The sequence below is a fragment of the Sciurus carolinensis genome, chromosome 18, assembly GCF_902686445.1.
Source record: "Sciurus carolinensis chromosome 18, mSciCar1.2, whole genome shotgun sequence".
NCBI classification, from domain to species: Eukaryota; Metazoa; Chordata; class Mammalia; order Rodentia; family Sciuridae; genus Sciurus; species Sciurus carolinensis.
Genome location: NC_062230.1, coordinates 17,440,829 through 17,453,135, shown reverse-complemented (window position 1 = coordinate 17,453,135; position 12,307 = coordinate 17,440,829). Strand labels below are relative to the sequence as shown.

At 44.5% G+C, this 12,307-nt stretch overlaps 1 pseudogene; it reads right to left on the bottom strand.

The window, feature by feature from the left end:
• Positions 1–255: 255 nt before the first annotated feature.
• LOC124970694 (olfactory receptor 2T6-like) lies at positions 256–5,030 on the bottom strand (annotated as a pseudogene).
• Positions 5,031–12,307: the final 7,277 nt, after the last annotated feature.

The following is a 12,307-nucleotide window of genomic DNA, read 5'->3' as shown; positions in this document are numbered from 1 at the left end:
TCCACAAGATCACAGAGTTCCTGACTCCTATTCCTGTGCATGGCAAATCTTGATCTCACACCCATGGAACTTGTTCATACCTCAGCATTGGGGCCATGTCTGGGTTCCCATCTTGGCTCCTCTATTTGGAGCATGTGACTCTTGGTCTCTTTTTCTGCACGGAAAGAGAAAAAATAGAAAATAAACCAGGACATAGGTTTGGGGAGACTGTGGAATGTTCTAGTAGGTGAAAAGGATAAGTATCAATTCACAGGATTAGATCTGACAAGATAAGAAGGCTCAGAGAGGCATTATAGACCGGCATTACTAATTCTTAGGTGCTTGTCTTAAAAAAAGCCACTTTGTCTTAATTCATACTCAGGTTAGAAGGAACCATGTAAAAGATTCAAATATGGTACACGTGTTATAAATTCATTCTGTGATACACTTTCTTCCAGTCTTCATTTTCTGGGCCATGTGTAGGTTCCCTTTAGTTGGTGTCTCTGATGGCCACACTGACCAGTCCACAGAGGCATAGTTCATCCTTTAGAAGAGATGTGTGTTGAGTACTGATGGTCTTCACCAAGGCATGCAAGAGTCAGAGTAAGACCCTGAGATCAGGCTAATTCCACATGGTACCTTATTTTGTGTAACTCACCATGGGGCTTTTAGGTGGAAGGATTTGAGATTTTAGGGATCAGAGTGACAATATTAACAAGTCCACTAAAATACATCATCACCTTTATATTTCTTAATCATCAGTTACAAGCATGAGTTCATAACTACAGATGAGGATCACTATCTTCTACACAGTTCCTGGGAATGACTAGAAGCTACAATGTGAGAAGAAACATTGGGGATGTTATGGTTTAGATATGGGGTGTTCTCCAATACTCATGCGTGAACTAACAAAAGAAGGCTGAAAAGTCAAATGATTGGGTTATGGGAGCTGTAACCTAATCAGTGAAAAAATCCACTGCTATGGATTAACTGGGTTGTGACTGTAGGCAGGTAAGGTGTGTCTGGAGGGCATGGGTTCACTCGGGATTTATACTTTGTCTGTGGTGAGGCAAACTCTCTAGGCATCCTGGTGCCATGTCCTGACTGCTTTCCTCCATCATACTCATCCACCATGATGTTCTGCAACAATTTGTGTGCACAGCAATGTAACCAGCCATATAGAGACCTCTGAATCTGTGAGTCCCATATAAATTTTCCTTCCTCTAAAATTTTTCTTGTTGAGTCTTTTGGTCACAGCAATGAAAAAGTGGACTAAAACAAGGTCTGCCAGGATGACTGTTTTGGGATTTCAAGCTGTGGAGGAGAGGAGAGATGGGCTCAGTTTATAAATTCCTATCATTTCAGCCATGCTCACCTGAACTACATAGTCATTTTAGGGGATTCAGGGAAGAGAACTCATAATGGATGATAGAACCCACTGAGAAAAGACTAGTTTCTTCCCTTTAAACGGCCTGACCCAATTGCAGTGCCCTTCTCTTGAAAGATGACTTTCTCCTGGCAAGAGGGAAATTGCCAAATTTTGGGAAACATACTCCAGGGAAGTATGAAGATTACATGATTTTAGTCTATGAAATAAACTGACAGAAAAAAGAATATACATATTTTATTATATACCCAAAGTATGAAATAGGAGATCAAAGGGGTCAAATGGGGGATGTGGATTTCCCAGACCTTTAAAAAATATTTTATTTAGAGACAGGGTTTTGCTAAGTTGCTCAGAGCCTCACCAAGTTTCTGAGGCTGGCTTTGAACTTGCAATTCTCATGCCTCAGCCTCCACAGTTGCTTGGATTACAGGTGTGTGCTACCATTCCCGGCTGAAGTTATTTTCAATCTCTCTATGTATGATATTAGGTTTGCTCCTCCCCAACCCTCCATACCTCACTATAATTACCAAGACGACATATTTACATGTGTGAGATAGGGATAAAAAAGCAAAGGGCAGAGATGTAAAATAGTGAATATCATGAGCATGCAGAGAAATCATTTTTAAGAACAGCAAGAACACTAGATAATGATGAGTATTCATGAAGGATTTTTACATATATCGTTTTACTTGATCTTTAAAATCTTAGAAGGTGAAATATATCTCCACTCAAATTTTACAGTATAGAAAATTGGGTCTCAGGGACATAACATGATTGGCAGAAGTTCACAGAATTTTCAAGATATTCCTGAAATTGCCACTGTGTTCTTTCAGATCAATCTCTCCTTTCCTTCTTATTTATTGCTTCCTGTGTCTCAACGTCTTCTGGGTTGCTGTCATCTGGAACCTTGCATTTCCTCAGCCAGTCTAGTCAGATTGAGGAAAAGGGAATTCTCCAGACAGACAGCCTCCACAAGGCTGCACTTGGTTTGCAGCAATGACATTGTACCATTGGTCAAGAGCAGGTCTGCTTTCCCAGTGAGCTAAAGTCAGTCCAACATGAAGTTCCCAGGCACTTGTTCATTTGGCTGAAGACTCTGCCCAGCACCCAGCTGCTTCTTCTGTACAACAGCAAGTGTGGCTGTGTTTGATTCATCCACCATCATCTGTGAGCCCTGGAACATGGTGGGAATCTGAGCTCCAGCCTTACCAACTGACCAGGTTCTGCCACCCAAACCAAGGTGCCTATCACAGTGATGAACACTGGTGAAGGTAGGAAAGGGGCCTGAATTGGTGTAGCTTTGCTGCAAATACAAGGGGATCTGTCTTCTCAGCCCTGTCATCAGAGGAAGGGATTCACAAGAACTTCTTAGGGAAGGGATGGAAGTGGGGTTGACAAGAGGCATACACAGGTAGCACTGCTGGTCTAACAGTGGTCTAGTAGATGTCTTCTCAGTTGTACTGGTTGAGCCTTGTCTATAAGAAAGTTGCTATTGCCTGGGAGTAGTTTCAACTCTCATGACAAGAAATGTATCTATGGAATTTGTTGTTCTGCAATCCATGAGTGCAGGACAGACTGCCTAAGAGTAAAGGAAACAGAGTGCAGGCAGCAACATCCATCACATTTTTGTCCTGCTTTTTGTTACCATGAGCAGGTGCAAGCAAAGGGTGACTGACTTTAGCAAGAGCAGTCTATATGTTCTTCTTTGCAACAGGAAAAATCCTGAAATCACCATATAGAGGTGGACAAAGGGCCTGTGGTGTGTTCCTAGTTTTCATGACTGGATCAATAATTGAGGCTAAACACTTTCCCCAGATTCCAGGTTCCTAAAAGGAAATTGTATTAAATCATTTACCACCTCTAATTTTCCTATGAAAACCGATTTATGCATTTCTGCCTCATTTTGCTAATGATATCCAATGTGAAACCAAATGATGTAGAGAAGAAAAAAATGCTGTTCGTAATTTCTTTGGAAGGCAATAGAGGATAGAATCATACCTCCCACCACTAATACCTATGAAGAGTTTCCATGTGATCAATAATCCTAACTGCAGAGGAAGCTGGGTCATGATTATGGAAATTGCTAGTTAATGGGCACTTCTTTCCCAACTCCCTCTCTCACTTCCAAAGTAATGGTTATTTTCCCCATAACAAATAAAACATAATAGTTAAAAACTTAGGATTTGACATCCTGAAGAACTCATGATTCACAATTTTCCAGAACCAAATTTAGATAAAGGAAGTTTTCAGTTGCTACTCAAATAAAAGATACCTGGATCCTCAAACCCTCTTGTGAGTCTTAGTAGGGATTCCCTTGGAGGGTTTATAATGCTCAGTCACTTTCAAATGGTGACATCTCTCAATGTTCCTTGGAATCTAACAATGGACAGTTCATAAAGTCATTATGAAGACATCAAGTATGTACAGGGTATACAATATCAAGTGGACATCTGGGGACATTCTCTGCATGAACTGGAACCAGAGAACTGGAATTGAACTTCAGAAGTTATTCTTTTCAGAAGAACTGAAACTGGTGGAACAAAGAAAGGCCAAGTCATTTTTTTCCCAGGACCCTGGTGTCACCCATATATGCACATCCCCAAGGTGTAAGGCCTCTGATGGGAGGGATCTTAAGGAGGACTTTGCAGAACTGGCCTTGGAAACCATCGCCAACATGACCCACATCATTCATGGTGCAACCTAGGTGACCTGGGACACACATACAGGTTCTCTATGTCTGAGCATCTTTCACCACCCTGCAGGCTCCTCGGGCAGGATCTTACCCTCCCCAAGGCTCCCATCACATCCCTGTTCCTCAACCTGTAGATGAGAGGGTTTAACAGGGGAATGAAATGGTGTAGAAGGCAGAGAAGATCTTATCTTTGAGTGGGATGTGGTAGGACTGGGGAAGCATATACCTATACAAGGTCTTCCCATAGAATAAGTTCACCACCATCATGTGTGATAAGCAGGTGGTGAAGGATTGTCCCTTCCTCTCTGCTGACATCATATGATTCACCATGAGAAAGATGTGGGCATAAGATGTGAACACCATGGAGAAAGGAATCAATAACATCATGACACAGCAGATTTACATCACCATTACACAGGTGGCCCTATCACCACAGGCCAGTCTCAGCATGGTGGGTACCTTGCAGAAAATGTTAATCTTGTGGGTAACTGAGAATGGGGGACCCATGGTGATGGACATAAGGAGGCAACTGTCTAGAGCACGACCAGACTAGGAACTGGCCAGGATGAACCAACAAGTGCAGCAGCTCATGAGAGCAGGGTAGTGCAGTGAGCTACAGATGACCATGTAGCTTTCATAGGTCATGAATCTCAGCAGGAAGAACTTGACCCCCACGAAGACCAAATAGAGAAAGTACTGGGTGGTGCAGGTAGAAAAGGAGGTGGTCCCCTTGCCCACCAGTATATTGGGCACAGTGGTAGAGATGTAAAGCATGTTGATGAAGCACAGTTGGCTGAGGAGAAAACACATGGGCATGTGCAGCTGAGGTCCATGTAGATCAGGAATCAAGTTGATCACAGCCCCATTGGCTGTCATGGCCATGGAGAAGGTGATGGAGATGACAGCAAAGAGGAGGCCAGAGATTCAACTGTGAGGAAAGAGCCCCACCAGCATAAAGTTGCCAGAGAACATTGTGTTTTATCCATTGTGTTTGATCTGGGAAACAGATATGCATGGGCTGATGAGAGTCACAGTGGAATGGCAGACCATGTGAAAGTGTCTGTACAGCAAGCATGAGTAAATTATGATTATTTGTATAATTGACATCAGGCAATTTTTTGGTGAGCTGGATTTGCAGCAACTAGAAAGTTTGGTTTTGATGGAATGAGATAAGTGGACACTTGGCAATTGCTGCTCAGAGTTTGAAAATTTAGTTATTAAGGCAGAATACCAGGGTTCCAGAGAGGACTGGACATTGATTCAAGTAGCCAAATAGGTTAGTCAGACATTTGGTCAAATCAGGAATTTTCAACACAATTTTAAAACTGAAATGCTTCAGCTGCAAATAGCTATTAAGTTTTAGACAAAACTAGAAACCACAGTGAATGTCAGTGAACAGGATGACCCCATCTATCTGATCCTTGGCCATGGCTGTTAGCTCCTCCTTCACTCACTCATCAATGTTGCATTTGCTATCACTGCAAATCTGCATTTATGAGACACTGCTGGCAATAGGGTAGTGAGTAGTAGAGAGTGTTCCACACCTTAGGTTTTTGTTATGGGAGAAATAGAGCAGGCAGTAGCCAGGGGATGTGCTTCCTACAGCACCAGTTATGATTGTGGGGACAGCAGTGTTTGGACAGTGTGGGATTACATAAAATAGCCAAGAGGGGGACCAGGATGGTGCTCTAAAGGGTGAGTGATGAATTTGATGGCCAGAGCTTAATGGAGCCAGGATGACAGGGGCACAAATTTTGTGCAGGATGTGAGGGACAGTGAGGTGCCAGGGGTACTCTTCTAGGCAGGGCATGGAGATCAGAACTTCTTTTAAAAGTACTGTGAGCAGAATTAAGTTGCAGCTCAAAAGTCCTAACTGTCTGTTTAACCTTTACTGTATGTTCATTCTGCTCTTTAAAAAAAAAGTCCCTTTTTTACATTTGAACCCGTTATGTTTTTACCAATCTTATGTCATTGTGGTTCTTACAGGTTTGCAAGAGCAAAACACACATCTGGGGCAGACAGCGTGATCCAGGATGTGCCTTCTATCCTGGGACTTTTCTTCCCACACCTTTTCCCTCTCACAAGACTCCTGAATTATCAGTCACAAACTCTAGAGATGGTGGCTGGTGAAAATGGGAAGTGAATTTTGGTTGGTCTAAAGGACCTCATCAACCAGAGGACACCAGGAAACCTCCCAGAGTTTTAGAAAGAGAGTGGACATCCAGACTGTGTGTGGCTCATTCCCATCTTGAAAATATAATGAAATAAGAAGAGACTTTTAAAAAAATCCCACAGACTAGGCAAAGATGATTTGGAAGGAACCCCAGAGGTCACAGGTAACTAAAGGAACCCAGTACTGCAAATGGCAAGCAGGCATATGGAAAATGTGCAGCTCCAGGAAAAGCTCCAGGAAACAAAGACCAAACCATCACATAGTGCTACCTCACTCATTAGAACAGCTTAAAGCGAAAACAAAAACTGGCAAGGATACATAGAAAGGGGCCCTTTGTACATGGTGCATGGAAAATAAATCAGGACAACTGTGAATGGCCAATGGTGTGGAAGTTCCTCAGAAAGTTAAAACTGGAACTGCTGTTGACCCAAGCAATGCCAATGCAAGACATGCGCCCAATGAAAGATGAGCAGCATGCTGAGGAGAGGCCACACTCCCCAGGTACTGCAGTGCCATCAGACACTGTCCAACACAGGATCAGAAGGCAACCTAACAGCAAATGGATGGGCCCAGGAACAGTGGAACATGGAAAGAAGGAAAACTATTTATCCATACAAACTAAGAGGCCCTGCCATCTGTGGCAATCTGGATGAACCTGTAGGACACCATGCTAAACAATGCAAGTCAGGTTAAAGGGAACACTGCCATGTGAAATCATGAGCAAACCCAAGGTCGACCTCCCAGGAATGGGGGTGGTGCTACCCAGAGGCAGGGCCACAGTGGTCAGCAGATGCCAAGTCACAGCCACATGCCCACAGTGTGTTCTGAATTGCTCTCCAGAGGGCTGTGGCTGGCCACATGTACAGTGCATTTCATAACAGTGGGAAGTGAATTTTGGTTGCTCTACCATAGAGAAAGGAAAAATGCTTGATGATACGGATGTGGGAATTTCTCTGATTTTATTGTTACAGAGCACACATGTACCAAACCTTTTCACTGTGCCCAGAACATATGTAAAATTATCATATTAATTAAAATACAGCATAAAATATTAAATTCAATTTCAGATGTCAATAATGTCGAGACCAAAAATTAAGACAGTCTGAGATACACTGGGGTGTGAGTAGTCAGTTATGTCCCATTATTTGAGTACAAATGCTAGTCTTACTTTTCATTTTGTGATTCAAAAGAAGCAGAGGGAAGAAAGTATGTAATATCAGTATTAGTGAACAGAGAACTCACTTAAAATGAATGTTGAAATACAAACATGATTGGCAAAACTGCACAGAGTTCAGATATTCTTAACAACTGAGTGTGTGAATATGTGTGCATGTCCAGCCAGGTCTGCAGAGGCAGGGGTAGTCCCAAGAGTCAGACACACAACACAGAGCAGGGTGAGTTGAGGTTCTGAAAAGCCCTTTACCCACACTTCCTCCACTTCCCATCAGCTGGCTGCTAGCTGAATGCTGCTCCAGAGCCCCATTCCCAGTGTCACCTCTGCACGGCCACAAAGGGAACACATTCAATTTCTACATGTTCACCAAGAGTCCACCACTGTTCTCTCACTGAAGTAGTCAGAAATGGTAAGTTTTTACTTAAAACTCCAAAAAAAAAAAAAAAAGTCACGTGGATAAGAATAATTCTGAGGAGCACTAACATAATCAGGAGAATTAAAATGGAAGGCTGGATGCATGTGTATGTGTGGATGTCCACGTGTGTGTTCTGAACTCTGGGAAAATGTGAAAGAGGCAGCATGGATGATCAGAGTTCAGGAGATTTAAGAAGGCACAGGAATTAGATAGAAAACAACTATGTTAATCACAACTACAACCTTATAAAGGATGAACAACCCCTTTGAACTTGTAAGTACACCCTTCAAAGAAAGCCAATGTAAAAAGGTACAAAAGAAGATGCAATAAAAAGAACAACTGAAACATGCCAAGTATAATCTAAGATAAGGTTATAAATAAGAAAGGAATAGTTCTGGAATTTCAGTTTTAAATAAAAACACATTGTATGCTCAATACATTAAGTTGGTTCCCATAGCACAATTTTTTCACAAAAATGTCTTACCACTCTAAAATAGGATAGCAGGTTTATACCTAAGTCAGAAAAATTTAACTACTTAAACACACACCTAAAACACTACCTATGGCAAAGGAGATTGCAACTGCAGTGATGTAACTACATCATGTGGGAAAGCTCTGAGATGTGTGGAGCTCAGCAGTGCAGCTGTGACAGAAATATTAGGTGATGCAAGCAAGATGTAACACAGTCCTTTAGAAAAACATCCACACATATACCTCAAGAGCAAGGGTAGTTCTGACCACTGGTATAAGAAGAACAGCAGGGTACTTATAGAAGTCAGAGATTAAGGGAATTGACAACTGAGCATACTAAATAAATTATGTGAATAATATCTTCATTGTAAGATATAACTGCTACATGTGTTTTCTAAACTATTTCTCTAAAAGTAACCAACTCTATAGAATAATATTTTGTGTCAAATTACTATTGAATTTTAGGGGAAATGGCCTTATCAACTTGACAGCAGCATAATATCAGTTATGAAAATTCAGACAAATGAGTTGACAAATTTCCAAAAGAGCAATTGAAATTCTATGCTAAAATAGTTACAGGACTGTACAGAGACTGCCCAAAGGTGCAGTTCATGAATTAAAATTCTGATCCTATGTATCATTTTGTGGAATAGATGGATATCTTTCATACCAGGAATATTTTCATTAATTCCTACCACTGGAAGATACAGTGAACAAGTTAGTGCTGCAAATGAGAGAACAATGTAGACAGAATATGCCCACAAGTAATTTTATCTGAGAAAAGACTGAAGTAAATGGACAAAAATCAAAATGAAACAAAGCAAAATGAACTAAAACAAACTAAAGTAAAAATAGGCTGTGAAAAAAATGACAAAAACGACATGTGGATGCACAAATAAGTCATTAATTTCCACATGGTGTTGGCTGATTAAAATATTTGACACTATATTTCAAAAAAAAGATCATCAGAAATCATCTGAAAAACATGCAGATTATTCACAATCCCTGCAAGGCCAACCAGAAGGTTCACGAGCATCATTCAGATGTGCCAAGGAAGTGAAGAGAGAGTTCCTATGAGGTCACATGGTGGGGAGGTCCTCCCAGGCAGCTGGACACACTCAGGGATCTGGTCCAAAGGGGCTCCTCCTGCACAGGTGAACTTCAAAGAGGCCACCCACAATGCCTCTCAGAAACCTCTCAGAGAGTGCAACCAGGAGTCAGCCTGCTATGGTATTAAGAAAACAGAACATCAACTCAGTGTCTCTGGGGACACTGTCACAGTGTCTGGGTAGGGGATAGCCACATACTACAGCCTTAGGTGGAGGTAATGCCAGTCACAAATGTGATGCCAGGTGTGAGTACTGAGGAGCCCAACTGGATGAGAGGCACCTGGATGGATCCATGGTGGGTTGTCCCCCCATGTGTGGTGAAGAGAAAGACCAGGGCAGTGTGGTCTCTCCTGATTGAGTCCTGATTGAGGCAGGGTTCTCTGTTCCACAGCCACCCTACAACATCTGCCTCATGGCTCCTCTGAGGACAGGATGGTGTGACAGGCCTTATGTGCTCTGCAGTCAGCACAGGACCAGCATGTCATGAACCATAAACAAATAGGGACCCGAGTACCATTGGCAACTGTGTGCTGGGTCTGGGACGGGCTGGTGTGGAATGTGAGGGTGGGTTTTTAGATCTGCATTCTGTACCCAAGGGCTGCAGGAAGGCTCAGACTTGGGTGCCCATGGAGAAACTCTAAGTGTTGGGGTAGCATCAGTGATCAGGCAAGACTCATGGCCTTGGAGACAGACTTGAAGCAACTAGAACCATGACCTTCCTTGGGGTGGTGCTTTGGCCACTGACCAGCCATCTGCACCACCAGTTTTAGGTCTGAGAGTTACTCCTTGGCTCTGATCTAGCCACAGCCCCTCACTCTCGGAGATGCTCAGCCCAAGGGGAATCTACTTTGCAGTTTCACATGTAGCACGGAAGGCTAGGCTGACAGGTAACTGATGTGGACACAGAGCAGAGGAATCAGGGTGGGTGGGGAGGGCTGGGCCTTGGCCAGGGAGCCACAGTCCAGCCCCTGCCCCTTCTGCACCCACCTGTGAGCATAGTGCCAGGACTATGAGACAGGGGTCCAGCACCCCAGTGTAGTGTGCGCAGGAAGGCAGGTGGAGGTGGCTGGTGAAGAAGTCCCAGAAAAGATCGGAGCTTTGCAGCAAAGCAGATGCCTGCCTTCACCTTCCACACAGAGGCCAGCTAGAATTAGACAACTCCCAGCTGACATCCAGCAAACCTGAGCATTCCACACTGGGGAGAGCTTGTGGAGGGACTGTCATCATGCACGTCTTAGTCCTGGAGCCCAGAAGGTCAGCTAAGCTGTCTCAAGGGGAGGCCAGGGTTCCAGGGCTTCCCTGCAGTTGACATGACCCTGTCCCCATGGGTTAGTCACTGAGGTCAAACAGAGCACGTACTCGACCTCCCCGGTGACTGTGCAGACACAGGAGATGCTCTTCCTTATCCCTTGCCCCATCTTGCCCTCTAGAAGGCTTTGGGAGTCCAGTGTGACTGCAGCTGTCATGGGACATGAGGCGTCCTTTAGGAAGAAGTTGTGTCTCTGATGCTCAGAGACTCCTCAGATCTCCTGCTCTGGACCTCCTGTGGCCTCACTCCTGGCACCCCTGACCCTCACTAACACTCACAACTGTAGTTTTACCATCACACCAGCCTGGAAGAAGAGAGGGAGAGGGTGGCCCGTGTTGGCATGGGGGAATCCAGGCATCCTGGGCAGGAGGGGCTTGACCTCGTGGCTGCTTCTCTGAGTGTCTTGAGCACACACCTCTGGGCTCTCTGTCTGCACAGTGTGTACCTGTCTCTTCCAACCAGAGTTTAGTTCAGCTGAATCAAATCTGTTTCAGCGAACCTCAGTGTTCCTGCCTGTGGCTGGACCTGCCAATCTGGTTGCAATTCCTGCAGCAGCTCTTCATACTGGTTGGCTCACTGCCTGGTGGTGAACTCACTGCCTGGTGGTGGGCTCACTGCCTGGTGGTAGGCTTACTGCCTAGTGGGGCTCACTGCCTGGTGGTGGGCTCACTGCATGGTGGTGGGCTCACTGCATGGTGGTGGGCTCACTGCCTGGAGGTGGGCTCACTGCATGGTGGTAGGACTCACTGCCTGATGGGGCTCACTGCCTGGTGGAGCTCACTGCCTGGTGGTGGACTCACTGCCTAGTGGTGGACTCACTGCATGGTGGTGGGCTCACTGCCTGGAGGTGGATTCACTGCCTGGTGGTGGACTCACTGCCTGGTGGTGGGCTCACTGCCTGATGGGGCTCACTGTCTTGTGGTGGGCTCAATGCCTGCTGGTGGACTCACTGTCTAGTGGTGGGCTCACTGTATGGTGGTGGGCTCACCGCCTGGAGGTGGGCTCACTGCTTGATGGGGCTCACTGACTGTGGGCTTGTGGACTTGGTTGGGCAGTGCTGGCCAGGTGTGGGCTGCTTGCTGTGGCCTCCCAGCACATCCTAGGCAGCAATGAGAGAGGAAGGAAATCTGCCTGTTTCAGTTGCCTTGCAAAAGCCATGCTTTGTCCTTCTTTGCCTGACTGGTTTTCGTGTTGCTTGCTGCATGTTCTAGTAAGGTAATGTATTGAAGTGATAATAAAAACAGTTAGCATTTTTTGATCAATGGGGATAATCTCCAAATAAAGTCAAACCCCAAATGTGTGCAATGGCTTACTCTAAATTACTGTCAAAGGGAAAATCTTACAAAAAGTATAAATGTACATAACAGAATTTTTTAACTAGCCGGCCAGCCCCATCTGAGCAGAGGGAAGAGGTGAGGTTGGAGAGGGGGTTACTGGAGCTGTGTCTGGGAGTCTGCCCAGCTCGCCCCCCTCTATCTCTCTGACCACATCTAGAAATAACTCTGTAGGAAGATGCCCCTCCCCCATTCATTTAAACAGAATGACTTTTTTCTTCTTTGAACACTGGAACTTTTTTTTTGTTATGCTAATCAGGCAGG